Source organism: Poecilia formosa, unplaced genomic scaffold (genome assembly GCF_000485575.1).
Source record: "Poecilia formosa unplaced genomic scaffold, Poecilia_formosa-5.1.2 Scaffold102, whole genome shotgun sequence".
Taxonomy (NCBI): Eukaryota; Metazoa; Chordata; class Actinopteri; order Cyprinodontiformes; family Poeciliidae; genus Poecilia; species Poecilia formosa.
In genome coordinates this window covers 206,371-228,373 of record NW_006800041.1, presented here as the reverse complement: position 1 = coordinate 228,373, position 22,003 = coordinate 206,371, and the positions used below count along the sequence as shown (strand labels likewise).

General features: G+C 36.7%; 2 long non-coding RNA genes across 2 annotated transcripts in view; both read left to right on the top strand.

Moving 5' to 3' along the window:
• Positions 1–21,652, top strand: part of LOC103142814 (uncharacterized) — a 31,509-nt gene extending 9,857 nt beyond the window's left edge. Inside the window, exon 2 of the long non-coding RNA XR_001662966.1 lies at positions 21,135–21,652. This is a non-coding gene — a long non-coding RNA (uncharacterized LOC103142814). The remainder of the gene's footprint in view (positions 1–21,134) is intronic.
• LOC107836991 (uncharacterized) lies at positions 2,001–16,509 on the top strand. Its single transcript, XR_001662965.1, has 3 exons — positions 2,001–2,012; positions 11,229–11,233; positions 16,336–16,509. It is a non-coding gene; the product is annotated as an uncharacterized LOC107836991 (long non-coding RNA).
• Positions 21,653–22,003: the final 351 nt, after the last annotated feature.

The window sequence follows — 22,003 nt, the reverse complement described above, 5'->3', positions numbered from 1 at the left end:
CAAACAAAATCTAAATTCTTGGTTGTTCCTTTTGACAATAAATTGTCCAACATTTATATAAAAGTATGTTGTTGTTTTTTTTTTACTACATATGTCTTAAAACTTTCAGTGTTCTATGACAGTATAATTTGAGACCAATACATTGTGAAGGAATCTAGCTCTTCAGCCTCTTCCCTGTGGTCCTACTGCTATCGACGGAAATGCACCGCTTGCTCAGAATCAACCAATAAGAGGAGGATGATCTTGGCACTGTTAATCACCATCGTCTATGTGGTGCTCACACCTTCTTCCTTGTGTTCTGCCGGGAAAGCGCTAGTTTTCTTGTAATGACAGGTTGTTGCACAGCTGCATTGCATGGTTGACAGTTCTTCTAAGACTCTCCTCCTGGCTTGAATGTGTTGTCTATAACGTAAAGGAAACCAAACTGAAACAAGACAAAGCATTAAAGCAAACTAAATTAGACCAAATCAAATTTGTGGATTGTCTTCCATGTGGAGCAGTCAGGCTTGAATAGGAACTGAAGACCTTCCATTGTATTAAAAGTGAGACCCATGTGCAAATTAATTTCAGCACTGCTGTTTGCAGAAGCTGCAGTATGTGTGCGGCTACATACATGTAGCCATCATGTAAGAATTCTATATCAAGTCTAAACATTTGGAAGAAGCAAATATTTGGTTTTTGGTGGCTCAGTGATTATCCTTCTGGCTGCAAAAAGACTTCCATGTAACATATAGACATTTTCTTCAAGTTCTCTCCTGTCTCTCTTGTGTGCATCTCTCTCAGAGATTTACTGAAAAAGTTGCTCAACAGCTGTTCTTTGTCTGCATTCACGGGTGTGCAGCCTCCCTTTGCTCGCTTGTATAATCCATGTCCCAATCCGGCTCTTGTTTCCACTGTGTCCCACTGTGAGACATGCCTTGTTTCTCTTATGTTCCTTTGTCACCAGTTTTGTGACACTGTTGTTATTTTCACATTCCCTCTCATTCCAGCTTTTCATTTTTGCTTACATATACTACATCTCCCTTTATTTTCCAGCCTAATTTCTATCTCCTCTCCCTCTGCCTGTGCCCTTATTTAAGACACTCCTTCCCAACCCTCAGTGTCTAATAACTCAGTAATGGCATAGCTGCCCTGGAGAGCCCCAAGCTATCAGCTTTTCATGGCTCTAATTGTTTTTCTACTCTGCTGTTACCTGTAAGACTACTGTTGAGTGAATACAAATTGACCACAGAAGGTAACAACGCTGAGCACTGATCCAAGACTAATCTTACACATCCTTGGTGGATGTAGTCATAAGAGGAAGGTAATAACACAATTTGTGTGTCTGTGGGTGTGTTCTTAAGGACCAGAAGAAAAAAAACCTGTCATCTCAAGCCTTTATTGCCTTCTTATCTTTGTGTTTACTGTGACATACCTCGTTCTATTCTTCTCCAGCTCCAAACCCTTTCTTCCTTCTCTCATCCAGTCTACCATTCTCCAGTTGTCACCATTCCTAATAGTGAGGGATTAACATTTAATATACTCCCTTGTCAAGGATTATGGACGAGGTGACACATTTTCATTTGGAGGTCTCTCAATCAAAAACAAGCATACAAGCACAACAGATTGCATTATTTGATCTGGGATTACTGTAAAGGGAAAAAAATAATCTCAAATGATACAATTATGTTTCATGTAAGCTGCTTTTTATTCTGTTGTGCATCAAATGGTTTAAAGTATCTTATTCAGATTCCTTTGTGCATGTTAAATTCTCAAAACCATCCTGCATTGAATCGTAGTTCTTTCAACACGTGACAAAATGTCGATTTGTCTCTAGAAATAAACAGAAATATGTTATTTACTTTTATTGTGTAAAACTAACAGAGAACCCCACTGAATAACGTACTGTATATCGTTGTCTTCTTTCCTTTGTGTGCATCTCCTTATTTTCCCTGTGTTAGATCAGCACTGGTGTCAGGCTGCATAACAACGTCTAACAGCCTCTTGACACATCAAGCATGGATTTCACACCAGTTTTTGTAGAAAACCACACCACAACAAAACCAGCCAAAGTGCTACTTTATATGGGCCAAAGGCTAATTAGCTGGCCTTCAGCCATTGTCAGTGACTGTCAGAACCTGAGGATAATCAGTGGCTGTCAAGCAGCCTCCAGTTACTAATACTGGTCAAAGAGTCATTGTAGTTGCTCTGACTTTCTGTTTCTTTACACCCACCCCTCCTTTTTTATTTTTTATTTTTTATTTTAGGAGTACTTCACAGGAGTAAAATTTAAAATACCATGAAAAACAGTTTTATCAAGCTACACATTTTCTTTCAAGTTCTGTCACAAACTGTCTACTCCAAAACATCCTCCTTGTTGTCTTTAAACTATTTCTGGACAATAAATGTTCTCCAAAGCCATAGTTCAGAAATGTGTGCTTACTTCATATGAAAAATAATTAAAATCAGCTGTGTGTAAAATTACTAAAACGGTATGTTTTCTTACTAGAAGGAAAAAAAAAATACACAAAGTTTTGCTTGTATCTTGTCTGACAAAATCCGAGGGTGAGAGAGACCAGTATGAAATGGGATAAAGGAGAAATAGCATTTCTCATAAACAGCCTAATGTATCCTTCTAAAACACGAGGCTTGGAACAAAAGCCTATGAAATCTGTATTTCTCCTGTCAGAGATGTCACATTTTAATGAAGAACGCAATACAAATGATGAGATGTGGCAATAGCTAAAATGTATTTCCATTAGCAGACAACCTCAGTGAACTCGGCATGTGTTTTTCTGAGCTTGACGTGTTTTGTATGTGAGATGTGTTTGTGCGCTCAAAGTGACAAACGGATAAATGGTGAGTGGAAAAAGAAAAAAAGAAACGTGTGTGTATATATATATATATATATATATACCAACTTAACTGGTTGTGCCATGTATATGTACTTGCACATGTAAAAGTACTCACACAGTCTCGTAAAATATGTAGAATGCATGTGTTTGCCCTCAGAAACCCCTCTGATATACTTAATCCTACATCCAAAGTCCAGTTAATTTTTGGAGCCTGTCTACCACAAGTAACGATGGTAGCTGTTGCCCCCACCCTTGATAACAGGATTTTCCTCCATCAGAGTTGTTTTATCATGACTCAAGCTGTATTACAGGGAGATTAGAGAGAGGCTTGGAGACTGAGCCATGAACCTTCCTGCAGATTGAATAGGGTGAAGTTGTCTATACATAGATTCAGTCTTCTCTGCCTAAGAAAATAGTTACTCAAATCTGTCTAGTTATTGTATGAAATGACAGCACATTTTTAAACACACAACTTAACTGGTTGTGCCAAAAAAAATAACATTGAGCTTTTTTTAATTGTAAAAACTTTACTTTGATCCAGTAGATAATATTCTGGGGTACAGGAGATCAAATGCTTTTGGAGCTTTTCTATAAAGTTGTGTCTGTCCGACTTGGTAAATATTCTTGTGATAAGAATTTCAGAACCCACAGGATTTAATATTTTAGAATTTTGCAAGGGATAAAGAGTTCTTGCGGTGTTTAGTTTAGGAATGTGACTTCATACTTTCACATGTACATAACCAGTTGTCTGCGTAATGTGCATCTTTGCTGATTTAATGCAGGAGCTAGGGATAGTATCTTCTCTGCTTTGGATTTATGGGTCAATTTAATCATTTACATTTTGCTGTTAGTTGAATTTGCAGAATTTTCCAGCACACATTGGTGCACCCATTTCTGCAGTCACTGCAATGCCCTAGCAAGGTGCGACGGAAGAGACAGACTGAGATTTCATATTAGGTGTGAAAGTAAGGAGTAGGCTACAGAACTGAAATGCACTACTGATAAGGATGTACTGAACTTTTTCCAAGTCATTTCTATTAATCAGTGCAATATATGAAATCAGTGGAGAGAAGTCCTACTCAAATGTCTTATTTCCAGCATAAAAAAATATACTTTAGAATTTCTCTTGAATGATTAGTTTGGTTTAACCCTTCTAAAAGCAATAACATATTTGTATTTGTAAACTCTTTCAAAAGACAAAATGGACTTGAAATAAGTCAGAGCACCCCACCATATGATCACATGCTGAATACAAGTGGAAACAAATACCTATATGTTAGTTTTCCAAGGGTTGTTCATTTTTCTTTCAGGGAAAATGTATAAATATTATTTGTATCGATACATGTACAAAAGCTTTCAAGAGACAAGTTGTCTGGTTAAATGCATATGAAACTTGAAAAATCAGCAGACATGATTGGTCTTGATAATACTGGATGAAAATAAAAGAGGGCTCCAAAGTAAAGTCAAAATAAGTATACTTGAGTAACTCTGGCATGAACCAAAAAAACAGCCAATAATTTTCTAAGCAAACTCGGATGTAAAGAAACAAAAATAAAAAATACAGCCTTTCTTTAGCATTATTTTTAACCCTGAGAACTATATTCCAGTTGACTTATTTTGACTGACTTTATCCTGACCATCATCTTTTAGGTTTTCCTCAGAAGGTCTTAGTGAGCTAAGGTTTTTGCAACACATCATATATACAGTTTTTTTTTTCTTGCGCATGCTAGAAAAAGAAGTTGTTCATTTTAGCAGATCAAGCCCATTGTTTGACGTTTTCCAACAAAGTGTTATTGAGGCTTCTTTGTATGTACACAATATCATAATGAAAGGTTTCCCTCATAGCTGATCAAAAAAGTTTTGCTTTAATTGATCCCAGAATGTACCTAATAACACTAAAAACTCCTGAGAATAAAAAAAGTTACGCTACATCTTTTCTGAAATTTACATTAGATTTACAAATTTTATTTTAAATATGTGACTTTGTAGCATAACAGATTGGACAAATTCTGCTGTGTTTATGCACCAGGGTTTCCATTTCAGATCGGTATAATCCCTTGCAGGCTTCTTGCATCACCTGAGATCTGCCTCAAAGCAGTGATATGTCATTCAAAACAGAACATCTGGGCTTTCATCTTGCATTGTAAAGATATTTGTGTTTGCAATCAAGGCTGTAATTATTAAAATTTGTAAGAGTAAAAATCAGGATGATCATAGGGTGGTGGCCTTCTCTTTGTCATATATATAAATAAATATATATATATTAGGGATGTGCCGATCAGGTTTTTTCCTGCCGATTCCAATTCCGATCACCCATGAGGGCCGATCACCGATACCGATCACCACATAATTATAATTTTTTTAATCATAAGCAATACCAGTTACATTATATGGAAAAAAGGAACCATGAATTCACCTTAAATTAGACAAAAACTTGTTTTTAAAACTTTTTCCAAGAAAAAAACAAAACAGGTATTGTGCAAATTGTACTGCTATTGATAATACTATCTTTAACAGACTGATAACATATGAAGGCTCTGAAGAGGCTAAATAATGCAAAGAGTCAAAATNAAACCTCTCAACATTGTCAAAAAATTCAAGTATAAAACTTAACATTCAAAGGCAAAAACAGGTTCCATTACAATAAACAATCCAGAGTTACTGAATGAAAACTTCCTGATAGCATGGCGGCTAGCTGATTACTGCTAGCTCTGATTGGCTGTTTCTGATTGAGCGGAGTAATTATGCATAGCAGGGAGGAGGCAGAGGAGATCGATTCTTTTTCAGAGATTATCTGTCTCATGTTAGGACAGCGAAAGTTTTAATACGTATGTAAAATTTATATTTTTTAAGTTAGATGCTGCAGCTTTAAGCAGGTTCGGTGTGAGAGTCACTACCAGGTGGAGCAGAAGCGAAGCTCCGTCTGTGAAATATTACTACCTGTAGCGTAGCAGCGGTTCAACAGCGAGAGCAGAACCAGCGTCTGACATCGCAGCTCGAAGACTGAAATAATTTTGCGGGTTATTTGTTTAGCTTTCTGACCGTCATTCTAATCCGGGTGTTTGTAGCTGTGCGCTGCTTTACCTGCTGTCTGATCCTCCATATGTTGTTTTTACTGCAGTGAGCCTCGATGTAGCCAAACTCCGTCAAGTATGGCATTGTTTTTATGCCATATAGATTGGTCGTGTTGATGCATTGTGACGTGCTTCACCCCACTTGCTTCAATTTTCCGCCGCAACACGCAAACTTCCCCATTCACTCAGTGCGTTATAGTTCCACATCGCTTAGGATTTGTTGCTGCGCGCTTGCACAGAGTGAAGGAAAAAGGAGACCAGCTGCACAGGCAGGCTGCGAAATGAGATGCAGGTGATCGGTTTGTGTGATCGGCAACAAGAGATCGTGATCGGCGATCACCGATCATACAGTTTTTCACGGAAATCGGACGATTATGAGTAGTGGCCGATCGATCGGCACACTTCTAGTCTGCAAGCAAATAACCAGTTAATGGTCAATTGACACAGCGCTATCACTATTTTTGACTGTGTATAATGCTCTTTTTCCTGAACTACTTTATTTATAGCATATACATTATACACAGTCAAAATAGTGATGGCGCTGTGTCAATTGACCATTAACTGGTTGTTCATACACAAGAATGTAAATAATTCCCCACAGAACATTGGGCCAAAATTCCTCCTTAGTAATGTAAAAAAACAACAACAAAAACTAATTGCCAACAATCACAAACACTTGATAGCAGTTGGTTTATCAGTTTGAGGTGTGAATTTGTTTGATAAACTGAAACTGGAGAAATCTGGGGCAATAATTAGGGAAGTGTTTTTTCATACCACTGTGGCCCACAGTACATGTAAAGTTTGTTAATGCTGCACTTTATTTCTTCCTGCAGCATGTTGCAAATCAATGCAGAAAGATGTACGGATGGGGCCGCAAGAGTTTTAATCGGACTCCCTGCTGTCTGTGGGGTATTTTTCCAACTCTTTTCTCCAGTGTGCACACAATAGTTACATCAGGACCGTGAATTTGCTGGCGCAGACTGAATTTGTCCACTAGGGATTCTGTTTTCATTATAAAGATGCACCTGCAGGGTTGATTGAAAGCTAGATTTTATAGTTAATTGTAACTCCACTAATATACACTTCTGAATGTAATTCCTGTGTGTAGCAACCATATTTTGCTACTCATTTAGATCATTTACTTTTTATAATTAATTATATTGACTTTTTTTTTTTTATTACTTTCAAACCCCCTGAGTTTTCTAGCATTCCTGGTACAGACGACTGGTACTACACGTTGAAAATCACTACGTTAGTCCACCATCGTTGGTTTTAAGCTTATCCTCTTGCTGCTTCATAGTCTTTTGCTGCACCACTAGCACTCAAACTCCTTTCTTTATTAGAGCCCTCCTTCTTTACCTTCATTTACTTACCTTCCTTGAACTCTGCTGTTGTAAACTCCTCAGCTCCTCATGCCTCTCTTGTCCTTTTATCTCATGTCTCCTCTGTTCCAGCTTTTTATCCTTTGCTGCTTCCCTTGCTCTCTAAATTAGCATAGAGAGCCGGAGGTACATGGTTTCTTACGTATTGATCTATCCATTTTTAATGGCCCTATGCTTCCCAGAGCAGGAACCATCTTATGCAGGTTCCGTTGGACCAGTGACGCTGTCAGGGCTTGTTGGCACTCCATGCTTCTTAGAACAAGAGCAGACGACCTTGGAGGTCCATTAAATATGCTCCCAGGGGAAACAGACTGGTCCATCAGCCATGGTCCCACATGACAATGAGAGACAGTTTTTTTTTGTACTGAATGTAGATAAATAAAATGGGGGGGGGGGAAACTGACTGCATAGCCTATGCAGATAAAGTTTTTAATATTGTAATGAAAAATTCTCTATGATATAAGTTTTAATATCTGCTGTGTAAATGAGCGAAATTCACACAACCTCCCTTTTTATAGATGTGGATTTTTCTCAGTCATACAGCCTGTCAAATCAGACGCCAGCAATTTTGACTAATCAGAATTTCACAGCATGCTTATCCTAACTGAGCATTACTAATAAGAAGAGAAACTCAATATCCACTTAGGACCATGAGATCACTGGAGGTCATTGGAACATAAGTAATGAACATTCAGCGGTCACTTGAAATTTTGGACCAAATTAATTCTTATCTATATCTATGTTTGCTTAAAAAAATATTTTTTTGTTTCTTTTGTTCTTTCAATTCATATTCTAATACCTGCAGTGTTATAAAGATGTAAATAATGAGGACTTTTAGTAAATCAACATGTGGCAATGTCGGTTAGATAAACATTTAAACATTTGAATGCAGGTGAACGTCTTGTCACAAATGATAAATGTGTAGCTTTGGGAAAATTTTATGTTTCTAGTCTTTCAAAGTAATTTTCTTAGGAGATTATTTTATCTTTTGGCAAAATATGTTTTATCATTTTGCAATTCCTACTATTCTATTTGTTTCATAAAATTTTTTTGTAAGCATAAAAATACATAAACTTTCAAATACTTGGTAACAGAATGTAGAATATAAAGCTAATGTTACTAAATAAAATATTATGATGGAGTAGAGACATGAACTTCACATGTTTTGTGGTAGTATTGTGATAATGATAACAGTGACAATAAGAACTATTTATTTTATTCTATTTTAGGGAACTGTATGGTTCCTTCTCCATGGCAAAACTGTTGGTTTACCAATCCATCTTTGTTCCAGTCCTCACCTATGGTTTTTCTTGGATTTGAATCACAAATCCAAGAAAAAGACCCTGGATACAAGGGGCCAAACTGAAGTTCCTCTGTGCAGTGGCTGGGATAGGTATTACATATCAAGTAAGGATACCTATCGTCTGGGACAGAGTTTCTCAATCTTGATCCTCAGGGACCAATGCCCTGCATATTTTAGATGTGTCTCTGCTCTAGCACATCTGTTTACAATGATAGCATCAGCTATTAGCTAGCTCCTGCATGCCATTAAGTGCTGCAGAAACTTGTTAATCACCCACTTATTCAGGCCAGGTGTGTGGCAGAAGGGGCAACGCCTGAAAAATGAAGAAAAGTGGTCCTTAAGGAGTAGGATTGAGAAACATTGATCTGGGACGAGCTCAGAATGGAGCTACTGTTCCTTCGCAGTTAAAAGGTGTCAGTTCAGGTGGCTCAGCTTCTGATCAGGTTGCCTGCTGGGCATATCCTCCTGAAGTTTACCAAGCATGTGTCACTGGGAGGAGACGCGGGTCAGAACCAAAGTTGTCAGTTAGAGTGGATTTAAAAACTGGATCAAAGTGCATAGGGAAGTTTTGGTAGATTAAGGCCCAATTTTCTTGATGAAATAAGAAAACTCTTAAGAACAAGGAGGACAGGACATGACACACAGGTAAAGTAATAATGTTCAAGCTGAGGGGAGGCGAATAATAATCACAAAGGAACTTAATCAGACGGTACAAACCAAAAAATTGATAGATGGAAATGACACAACAAACCTAAAAATGATTTCTTCATGCATTCATTTTTCAAACATATTTGAATTTGAATTGCATGGTATTGTGTTATTGAAACTGTCATGACTTCATGACTGCAATTTCATAGAAAAGGGTTGTACAAACACACAAGCAACTAACTACATTCACAGATTTTCAATCAAATTGTACACCAATATACTGCACGAGGGACTGAAATATAAAACAGTGCACACGCAGCTACACACTTTCAGAAAAGGTTTATCTATGAATACAACTAAATGCAGCATAGAGACAACATTTCTAGCGCTGAGCTCAAAGCGGAGAGCAACCCCCAAGGTTTTTACCCTTTCTGACAGCGAGTCAGGTGGGTCTGTTCTCCAGCTGCTAGCTCACAGATAGCCAGAAACTCGCCTAATGAGATCACTGCCATCCAATTCGGTGAGGGTCAGCGCTCATTTCGAGCAATTCATTTTTAATTGGTCTCGAATCTAATCCATTTCATAACGCCTGCTCTGGAGCTCCTCTCGCTTGCTGAGTGACACTGAACAATTCCTTTGATGTTGGTTTCTATTAGATATTAGCCTAAAACGATGGTATTACTGTTACTGTTGTTTGGTTTGTAGCTGGTATTGATGCTGGAGATGAACTACAATGTTGTGAATAACACAGTGCTTTTGCCAAACCTTTAGAGTAAATACTATTGCTTAAATTGAATGAATGAACTTGATAAAATATGAATATGCTTCTTTTGTGTAAGTTTTTTCTTTTTTTTTTTTTTCTTTTTAAGACTTGCAAACATAACCTGAAGTAGGACTAAAACTGATAAATGCTTGGGTTGTTTCCAACTAACTACACAAAACTGAGCACTTAACCCAAGGCTACTTAGGTAGAATTATTCAAAAGTGTGCAACTCTTTAGTGTTGATGTACAAGCGGGTATCGACCTTGGTCTCCCTCTCTTCACCAATAATACAAGACTGAATTACTTATTTTTCTGTATTTTAATAGCTAATTAAGTATTTTCACCCAACTCTCTTTTTTTCTGGATCTGTCCTTCTCCTCGCTGTATGGTGTGCTTGGAAGCTGTGCCTCCCTCTTTGCCTCCATCAAGATGTCACTTCTAATTTGCTGTTTGTGCTGACTCCATCCCTGCTAGCAATCAGCGAAGAAGACATCCATTACTCTTTGTCGTGACAGGTCCCCTCAGACTCCCGCTGGACCTTAATGACACCTGACAGAACACAGGTTTACTACTTAGCAAACTGGCCCCCTCAGGGACGGCCTATGGGGCCCATTTAACTAACACGTTCTTGCATAGATAACAAAGAACTGACATGGGGAAAGTAGCAGAAGATATGTGCTTTGGAAATGTTTCATATAGATTTCAGTATTTTGATCATTAGTAAGTCATTAATAGGATCATTAATAAATGACTAGTGTGAGCAAAAAACAAAAATAGCTCAGACTATATAGCTAGTCTGAGCAAAAACAGACTAACATCGGAAAAAGCTCAAGTTGTATTCTTTGGAGAAACCTTCTATATTTTTTCTCAAACTTTTAGAATCAATTTTAAAATAAATAACCGGAACGTTCTCACAGACTTTGCAGGAACAGGTTTTGGTTCGCTTGGAGTTTTCTTCGTGTGAACTCAGAAAGTTACAAATGTACAAATTCATCAACTGATTCAGACCAATATTCCAACTAAACACATTCTGTCTGTATGTGCTCATCTTGTGTTGAGGTAAGGAAACCTCAAGACTTTTCATTCAGAGCAAAGTTAAATTGTAGGCGAACAAACGTCCTGAAGGTTATTACAATAGCAAAAGATCAATCGCAGGCCACGCTAAGCAATCTTAGTTGGCTCATACATGCAGGCCATAACTCATCATAAGGCCTCCTTGTAAAGCTGTGGTCTGGTGCCAGTACTGTGAGCTGGTTGTTCACAAAACTTATTTGAGCCCATCATATCACAATCATTACGAAGTCTTTGAGAGTCTCTTTCCATTAAGATGTTATATTGTTCATATCAATAAAGACTTTTTGTTAGTGTTGGCAACTTGATCTAGCCAAAAGCAGAGAAATGAGCCGTGAATATGCATTTTAGAACTGACTGCACCTGCAAGGCCTGCCAACACTGTAAATAATGCAGCCAATGGTTTTGTTTATGAGGTCTTGCTAGAATGATGTGGTTCATTTAAGGACATTAAAAGAGCAAATCTATCTCTCCTGTCTTGTGGTTTTCGTGCTGTTAAATGTCTTCAGCAAAATGCGAGACAAATATTTTGTTGGATTAACGTGAGTAATATCACTTATTTTGATATTTGTCTTTTAAAAATTGGAATATTAACTCCTTCCAAAGCCAGGGGCCGTAATGGGTAAGAAATACTTTGCCTTGTTACAAGCTCTGCCTTGATATTACACTAATGGAAAAAATAAACAAGCATAGTGTAGTGCATTTTAAGAAATGCTGATTTTCAAAGAAGCTGAGTACATATTTGTCATGTAAATGGTAATCCTGAACTCTGATGATTGATCTAAATCTTTACGCCCCAGGCAGCAGCAATAAAAGTCCTGACCTCATTAGTTTATTGCCTTTGGGTGATTTACTTATAAGCAATAGCTTTAGGTTTGGCATAGTCCCCCTGTGTAAATATGTTGGTGTATTTTTTTCTTAAACAACAAAAAAGACAATGCCTGTTTTAGACACGTTCAAGGCACCTCATAAAAACACTAAATGCAAACAAGATTTATTAATATACAAAACTTTTACATTTTCTAAGTTGAGACAAAATATGAGGAGACAGAATATCATAAATTAAGAGCCGTTTGGGAGCTGAAAGAACCGGCTCTTCTTTAGGAGCCGTGGCAGAAGAGCCAGCTCTCTGAAAAGAACAAAACACTTCACTAGAACGAGTAGAGGAGTCTCTTCTCATGGAGGTTTGAGTTTGACAACACGCCCAGATGATTGGTTGCCTGGGGACATTGGCCTGCACTCCATGTAAAGGCCTTTTGGACCACCACTATCTTTGCTTTTTAAAGCATGCTAGGCTTTGCGCTGACTTTGAGAACATTAGTTTGCTAAAGCTTGAACGAGGCACTTTACAAAGACATCGATTAAGTTCAGTCACACACACATCCCAGTTGATTCTAGTAATGAAATGGTACAGTAAGCTTAGTTCATGATTCAAAATAGTTTACAAAATTTTTGTCTAAGGGTGAACTACATCAACTTATTGGACGTGGTTGCTTGAAAAATGTGTGAAAGGATGGCTTTCACACATTGATGGTTCTTTCCAGAGTTGCTAAAATGAGGAACCGTGGTGGGCTAATTGGATGCTGCACATGCATGTTTACCACACTTTCATATGTGTGTAACATTTATCAAACTTATGTTAAAGATACATTTCATATTGTGCTGTGGCTTATTTATTTTTCTTTAGAAGAGTTTGATATGTTTTTTTTTGTGTGTGTGTTTAGCTGAATGTGTCTTAATTTTTATGACCCCTTACAAGGATATCAACCTCTCCAAGAGTGATGAGAGTCTCTCATTTCCGATCAAAAAACCTATACTTCTTAATTGAAAGAAGCTCATTTTAAAACTAAACCTGCCAGATGTACCAATAGTTTTTGGCATAACGTGTGTCTTTGTAGTGCTTTTGATGAAATAATTTCAAGCAAGATCTGACCATATCTTCTATTACCCGCTGTTGATTTGCCATCGATTTTTCCACTTCACACACTGAATTGCATTTGCATTAGCACATCAGAGAGCCAATCTAGCACGTATGTTTGAAGCCGTAGGCGCCACTGTTGCCATTTAGCTTATTTGATGATGTTGTGTGTAAGCAAATATCTGTCTGAATAAACAAAGGGAAACAGCAGCAGATTAAAGAGGGTGTTTTTTCTGCTTATAAAGCACAACAGATGTGTCAAAAGGGCTAATGTATCTCTTACCAGTGTCCTTGATGAGGATAGTTCTTTCTCAATGATGGAGGAGTGAGGATGAGGAGATTAATGGCAGTAAAAACAAGGTTTAGCACCTTCATACAAAGGATGGTTGCCAGCTCATAAAGTGACTCTACACCTTGCTGCTGCCTCATAAATCCTTCTGTTATTGCCATAGATTGCTAGTGGCACATCTCCCAATCTAGAAGAATGCAGATAAAAAGTTTAACTCATGTTTTCAGGATGTATTCTCGTGTATTTGAAGACTGTGAAAGCCCCTGTGCTAAACCTTCCCCACGGAGGAGTTCTTAAATTGCATTCTCGTTATATAGTAGCACACTGAATTAAAAACTGAAGTGCTAAGAATCGTCAGATATATCATGAGTTGCACACAACTGGCCCATGCAACCTGCTCACCCAACCCAAGCGGTCCACTGGCATGTCAAATTTAAAAACCAAAGTGCCTTCAAATGGTTGTTGGCAATGAAAATTAATGGCAGCTCATGACAGTAAAGCCACATTGCACCATAAAAACTCCGCTTCGGATCCACATTACCTTCAGGGCCCAGTTTTTTTTCTGTAATTTTACGTTCAGGTCTGTGTTGCTAAATCCCAGTGGCTGTTATAATTCTGAACTGGTTGTCATAAAACGTGAAAACTGAACATTTTCACATTTTACACCCCTTTGTGGTCTGTATTAGGCCAAGCTGTTTGAAAGATCAATGGTACAAAAAAGACAAGGTAAGCAAAAAAAAAAAAAAAAGCCTCATCCAGATTTTTTTATCCTCGCTAAAACACAGCATTGAGAACTGACATTTTACTAATAGAGTTTATTCATTCTCACCCTATATTATTTGGAAAAGGGCTCTTTGTATTTTCCATCTGTTATTGTGTGTTTGATGAATGAGGCAGTGTGAGAGTGGTTTAATTATACACAGACCGCATAACCTTAGACATTAGCACAAAATCACTTGAAAGTTTATTCTATCCTAATGTGTATCAGATATGACTTGCAGTAAAACAATAAAAGGACATTTTTTATTGGACTGTAAGTGAATTTTAGCATTAAAATGTAAGAAATGAATCTGTTTAAACTATCATCCATTTTGTTCATGACTCACTAATAGACTGAACAGTGTCAAGTTCAATGTGATGTCATTAAAAAATAATTGATGGATGCAATAATTCAGGGTTGCTCCTTTAGTGGTCTGAAATCTAGGTAAAAATTGATGCAAACTGCAGGAGGACATTCTAATACAAATATAAATATAATAATCCACTCTGTTATCTTTGTATGTCAGATCAAGCATCAGCAGTGATGATGATGCATTAATCTCACCTATCGTAGATTATCACTGACTTTGGCATGATAAATGTACTTCTTTTATGGCTTACTGTAAAACCACTGTTTGCAGATTCTATGATCATCAGGTGGCACAGACAGCTGTGAGTGGATGAGTTGAATGGCAGCCAGGAAAATAACATTCACACTTTTATGAATCCTGTGGGTAAAGTGGCCTGTGGCAGCAGTGGTGGGGAAGAATACAAAATGAAGGACATCATAGCCCAAACCTGGGCTGATCTAATGAGTATTTAACATAGGAAAACAGCACAGATTGGGGGCCATCGTTGTGGGATACATATGAATTACATGAAGAAGTGGACAGAATATGCAGAGGGAAAATTAGTGTTAAATGTCTCAACAATTTCTAGACAAATTTATTTCTAGTATTTCTATTGATATTCAATTCTTCTACGATGCCCTTACTAACCAATTAGTCCACTCATACAAAGAAATTGAGTCAAATTAATCCACAAAGGAAGCTACAATGGAAAATTGGAATGACACAGTACCAATTGTTAAACACAATTACATGCATTTGATGAACACTTGTGTTGCTAAGGTGTAATTTTTGCCCATACAGCCACAAAAAACTGTCGAGACCTTGAAGGTTCTTGAGGTTCTTTTTGTACACTCTGATGTTCAATTCTTTCTATAGATTTATAACTTCAAACCTTCAGCATGGTGTTTTGGGGTGATGTGCAAAACATTTTTTCTCCTTACTTTGAATGACGTGTGCAATGGACAAAGATTTTTTTCAGCTACGGCCTCATCTGATGAGACTGTGCATATTCTTTCAGTATTTCACCCAATCGTCTTTGTTTTCTGCAGCAAACTTAATGAGCTTCAACATTAAGGTCTTCAGCAGTAAGATCTTAATCAATCAATCAAGTTTATTTGCATAGCACATTTCAACAAAAAGTCAGTTCAAAGTGCTTTACATCATAAAAACACAGATTCCTCAACTTAATTGGCACAAATATTTTCTTTTCCATATGTGAAGAGCACTTCATTTGTTACCAACATCTGTTGTGAATTTTATGACGGTAAAATTATTGGAAATATATTATGAAAAACACAAGACATTGTCATATTCCCTTTTAAATCTCCCTGATTACTTATTCATTTTTACACAGATATAATGTACAACATTTTATTAACCTTTTAAAAGCAGAGATGCATGGTATCAGGTAATAGCAAAAACACTAATTCCCACCTGCAGTCCCTGGACAGGTTGATGGTAATCAAATATAATTATCAGTTTATGAATAAGTGAAAAGCCAGTATAAGAATTAATTACACACATCCAATAAGTCATTACCCACATCTCACTAAAACCAAGCAAGCCAATCAAACTACAATCCTACAGACCATTAATAAAGCCATTGCTTGTCCTAATTAGTAGAGTACAAATCTACTTATTTAATAGCCTTTTTTTTTGACAAATGTGAAAACATGTTGTATGTTATAATTTCATTTGGCAAAATATTCCAATGACTTGTTACAAAAAAGGCAGTTTATTTAAAGCAGCCCTACATTTTGGGATGCTGCACTCATCTCTGGAGGTTGCTCTTGTGACTCAAGTAATTTATCTAGAAGCCTTCTTAATTGTGCAGCTGCAATGTCATGGCAAATCTTGTAGACTACACAAATGCTTAAATACGTTATTACATTTACACAATATAAGAAACACAGGAAGTCATAGAGTTTAGAAAAATATCTGAAGCCTTAACCCTATGGAGTCGCTGCCCGCCGTGCGGCGTACAAGCATGTGACACATTAATAAGGCTTCGTAATAACATGGACGCATACCGAGTTTTCATTTCGACTCTGTTGGACAGCACGGACTTCAAACTTTATAAAAGTGGTGTTTTTATATTGGTTTTGGGGTTATTTACTTCAAAATAAAGCCAGAAATAAGATCGATCATTTCCGCCTTATTTTGTGGGGTCTAAATGTACCACATTTCGAAACAACCAATAAAAATGTGTTGATGGTCTGTTGCTAGGTAGAATGGAGACTCGCGGAAAGAGACGAGGGGGGGGATTTGGATACGGCAAGAGACTAGGGCACAGTGATGCTGTGGATTTTACTAAGAGTGTTTCGATGGGTTTTTTAGACTATAAGTGTGTTAGTTAGAGTTCGTGGTGTGTGCAGGGTTAGTAGTAGTTTTGCTAGCTATCGCTACATGGCTTCATACCGAGCGCTGACGCACAGAGAAGAAGAGAGACTCCACGCCGGGATGGCTTCAAAGGGTTAATGGTAAGAAGTCCACGTGTAAACCTAAAATTTGCTAAGCTAAATTTTAAAGACTTTCTTATATTTTTGACATGATTTTTAAATATTGAAGTTGCATCCAATGTCCTGCCTAAGTAGGTATTCTCAACATTTTTAATTTTCTTCCCTTTTATGCGTATTTAGATAATTTTCTGCCTCTTTGAAAAGTACATTGCAATTGTCTGTCCTGCATTTAATGTGAGCCTAATTATTTATTTTTTTTTCAAAAATAAGTGTTGTTTTCTTCTTTTTAATATCAAGGTCACTTCTGCAGCATTTTTCCTATGAATTAACAAGATTGTGTCATCAGCTTGCATAATAACATTAGTGTCACACACCATTGGGAGCTCCTTGATATATAGACTAAAAAGAAGAGGTGCTAAAATCGAGCCCTGGGGCATTCCCATGACACTCTTTAAAGGGGACAGAGGCGTGATTTACTCTTGCACACAGTTTCCTGCTATTTAGATAAGATTGAAACCAATCTTTCGTTTCCCAAGACAATTAGTTAATGGATTAAGCTGTAGCTTTCTGTCTTTGCTGTTTTGTAGAGTCATTTTATGCACATCTCTGAATTCAAACCATGAATAGCTTTTTTAGGAGTTCAAATTTATTTAGAAATAAAGGCATCGTTTTTGACTCGTTTTGTCCTTTCAAAAGGAAAAACATTTTGTTTATAAAGCATGGGTTGTAGTACTCTAAAGTAGAATTATGGCCATTAAGACATTATGCAATTGTTTTTCTTGAATATTGTGATGGTATTTTATGTGTCTTTATAAGACCCCTATTAGCCATTGCCATGACAATGGATTATCCCCTTGTGGTCAGCATCATAAAAGCACATTTATTACAAAAACAGTTACACACACTATTGACACATTGGTAACATAATTAATAAAATAATTAAGAGATGTGTTGAATCTGACTTTTTCTTAGAAGAACTTTGTGTTTTCTGCAGCTAGAAATAATAATTTTCAAGCCTGTCCAAACATGACAATTTTGTTTTTGATTACAGTTTATCCAGTCAAAAGCACATAATTAAAAATGCATAATTTTCACTGTTACAGTGTTAGGCCTTTGACCACAAATATGTCTAACATTAAAAAGAAACATCAGGAAATAATGAACAATTAAGATGACATTAAATTCTTCGTAGCCTAAGATCCCTATTAAAACATATTAGTTTCCTCAGCAATTTTCTTTTGTTTAATTGGGTTGTCCTGTAATCAGAAAACCGAGAAAGCCAAGCTGAGTGGGAAAGTGACTTGCATTAAAATGTCACGAAGTCATGAAGTAAAACTTGTAGTGGGAGTCTGCCTTAGTTACACACAAAGAATGGAGAACAGGTAGAACAAAGATCATGCAAGTTACAGCGTGACCCCGAGGAGCCTCTTGTGTTGTTTAGGATGACCTTTCCTTCCTCTGATGAAACAGAGTTGAACCTTGTGTGATTAGAGGAGATGCCTGCTGTGGAATAGGGGATGACCCTTCTTCGCACCTTTGGCCTCTGGGTTTCACTGGCTCTCCATCTCCAGAGTTGCAGCAGAGCTGTGAGGAAGTAGAAAACAGAGCGAATTGCAAGTCACAATTTATTAATGTTATATATTTATAGAGGTTTTATTAAAAACAAAGACACGTGTAAAAATCTAGGCGATAGATTTTGTCTTCTGTTATTTTATATAGAGTTTAAATTATTTGTGTTTTGTGAGGACATGATGGTGAAAAGATTCTCCTTTATGCCAGGTGATATAATATACAGAATATGCATCTGCTTTTTCCTCAAATCTTTAACTGGAAAACTTGTCAATTTATCTGTTTCATTGGGTTTGCTTTTACAGTTGCATTCCAGCAGTTTGATATTATTTCTTCTCTCCCATTTATTTAATGTCCTGGTTCCCCAAATTCTATAGAATTCAGTGATATAAAAACAAACTAGGAAAATGACCAAAGGAATGAACTTGTATGGCAACGCCATTAGTACAAGAGAACTAAATAAAATCTTAATGAATACAAAGAGCTCTTGACAGACTTAAATTTGAGATTTGATTGAAAAACTTATAAAATTACAAAAAGTAATTTTTGCAATTTTTTTTTATTGATTGTTGTGTTACCATGGCTATAATCTCATGCTGTGAATATAATCAATTGTTTGGGCTCGACGTCTTCACAAATTTGTTCTGTCAATTAGTATAGTAGTTGTGTCAAGGAAGGTGACAGGTAAACTGCATCAAGAAGAGAAGCCATAAGTTCAAACACACACACACAAAAAAAACCCATTCCTCTCTAAAACAGACATATGAATGTCAAATGGGAAGCAAAATCGTGTGCAGTTAGTGGAGGAGGTCCTGATGAGAAAAATATAAAAGGTCAAACTTCCCTGAATCTACATGCTTCTTTAGCAAGATGCCAGAGAGAACCCATATTAGGAAGTGAAGAGCTGAAAGTTGCACAACAGAGACCAAAAGGCAGAGTTGCTATAGTTACTTTGCCTTTGCTATGACATTTAAGCACTAGACACTAATTGGCTCACAGAAGATGGACAAAAATATTCCTCGGTGATCACAGTAATGTCGAAAAAGGAAATATTTGTTGGACAACAAGAGGAAGTGAAATGGATGGGGAAATAACCATTCAAGGTTAGCAATTGAAATTTAAAATTTTCTTTCAAAACCTTTTGCTCAGATCTTACAACTTGAAAATAAACTAAAAAAATATCTAAAAATCTATAACACTTCAGCCCCTGAAACTTCTAAATAATAAAATGCAGCATTCTAATTCTACATATGCCCAGCCACAAAAGCCAAATACATGTCTCATGGTTTTATACTGTGATCCTGCCTGCTTTGGCCAGGGGCTTCTGAAGAGCATACATTTGAATATTAAACCACTTCTCCCTCTAATTAAACCAACTGTATGTTCATGCAATGCATCAAAAAGGATTCATATTTGCAGTGGAAAGAAAATAACCAAGAGCCATTTGGAAGAATATATCCTGACCCACAATTCTTACAATTTATTTTTAATAATGGAGTTATGCCTCCAAATTTTTTGTCCAGCTTTCTCAATGCTACTCACATAGTTTTACATATAAGTAAACTTACATCTGTATAGCAATCTTAGTTACCATTTTGCTCTTCTTGAATATGAGCTTGACTTCTGTAACATTCTTGAAACATCTGCACTGAACTCCATTCAACAGGTAATCTGATAACATTGCATAATTAATCTGTTTAGTACTGTTTTTTTCATCACCTGCTGTTTTCTAAGACTGTAGATAAGCTCTTAGTTTTTGAATAAAAAAAGTTGTATGTTTTTTTTTTGTTTTTTTTTATTCGCCAGCCCCAAAACCTTCATTCAGAAATTTGATGCCAGAGGAATCATCAGGTTTTCTCAGTTATATTTCTGAAAACTTAGGCCACTCTGAATATATTTAAAACTTTTTTTTATTCTGACTTTTCTCTTTCTTTCCTGCCATTTGATTAGCTGTGCGATGTCTGCTTTTTTCCATATCATTGATGAATTAAACATCTGTTTCTGAAATTCAAGCAGCACTGATGTGAATGTTAATCACCATGACAATGTCACATTTTCATGAACATTTCTGTACTATTTCAGAGCCTTGAGGAAGCTAATAATAATAATAATAAGCTGTCTGATGTCTATAGAGCAGAGAAAGTATGTTTTTTTCTAATTAAATATTTCTAATTAGGCTACTGCAATTAAATTCACCCATAAAATCCACACATACAAGAAATCAAGCAAGTTAGTCGTAGCCAAGTCAGGGTGGAATAACAAGAATTAAGCATTGAACAAGCTCTGAAATATATTCAATATTCTGTCGAAGACGCATCAGGAGAAGATGTATACTTGATCACTTGAGTTCTTATCATATTATCTGAATTTTATTTCAATAACATGTTCAGAATTTATACATTAGAAAAAACAAATGTGTTTGGTATTATATGTTATGTTTTTTTGTGGTAAAATACTACAAAATATGAAATTATGTTAAAGTAAATTCAAATTAAAAAGCTTCAAAATAAAATTTAAAATGTTAAGTATATACATTATGCAATGGTTTATCTTCTTTCTCACTACAACAATTAACTATTTTCTTAAATAATTGAATGACAAAACTTTCAAATCGGGCATGCTAGGATTCTAATGTAATTCGCTTCCATCCGCATGTCCATTCCCTGCTTTCCTTCCTTCCCATCTTCCTTTATCTTTCTGTTCCTCTCTCCCCAGTCGGGATTATTTACCACTACATCCTGCAATCTGAAGCGCCGCAGCTACTGTGCCCCAGGAACGCCTGCAGCCATGCAGCAATCAAAGTGAGACGTCATTTTCTACCACCTGCACCCATGGGAGCACTGGAATGAACAGCGAAGAATAGCAGAGGGGAAGAGAGAGGGAGATAGGACTCTTAGGGAAGGGGATGCAGACAGTTGGACACATAGGAAAAGGAGAAAAGAGAATTTGAAACTGTCGGGCTGGGAAATGACCAGAAAACACTGGAGGAATGAGTAAAAGAAGGACCAGCACCAAATGCTTTTTGTCCTCATGTACTGCTTTGAGATCCAGAGATGGAAACAAGAATGAAAAAGCAACAGGAAGCAGATAGAAACATAGGGGAATAATGATTAGAGGACGGGAAACAACTAATAGTTAAACCCGAAGATGAGATATTGATGGTATCAACTGAGCTATTATCACAGATACAGTGGAAAAGAAAAATTCAATAAAAAGGAATATGAAAAAGAAAAGGGTTCAAACCAAAAAAATAAAAGAAAAGTGAATGAAAGAATGAGGGACAAAAAGGGCATTTAACTGCAAATGAAAACCTCCAGTTCAAGTGAGAGATGGAACAAAAGAGGATGAGGGGGGAAAAAAGAGAAGTAGAAAAGGATGAACATTAAAATTACAAAAGGTGCGGGCGGATATTTGACAGCTTAGAAGAAAGAGGATTAATGGAGGCACAATTGAAGTAAAAATGATTTCCAATAAAAAAGGGAATCTCGACGGATGAATTTGAGGACAGATATTAAAGAGCCAGTCAAAAAAAAATGAACCAGCAGACAAAAAAATGGAGATCATTCAGCAGTTATTTCCCATCA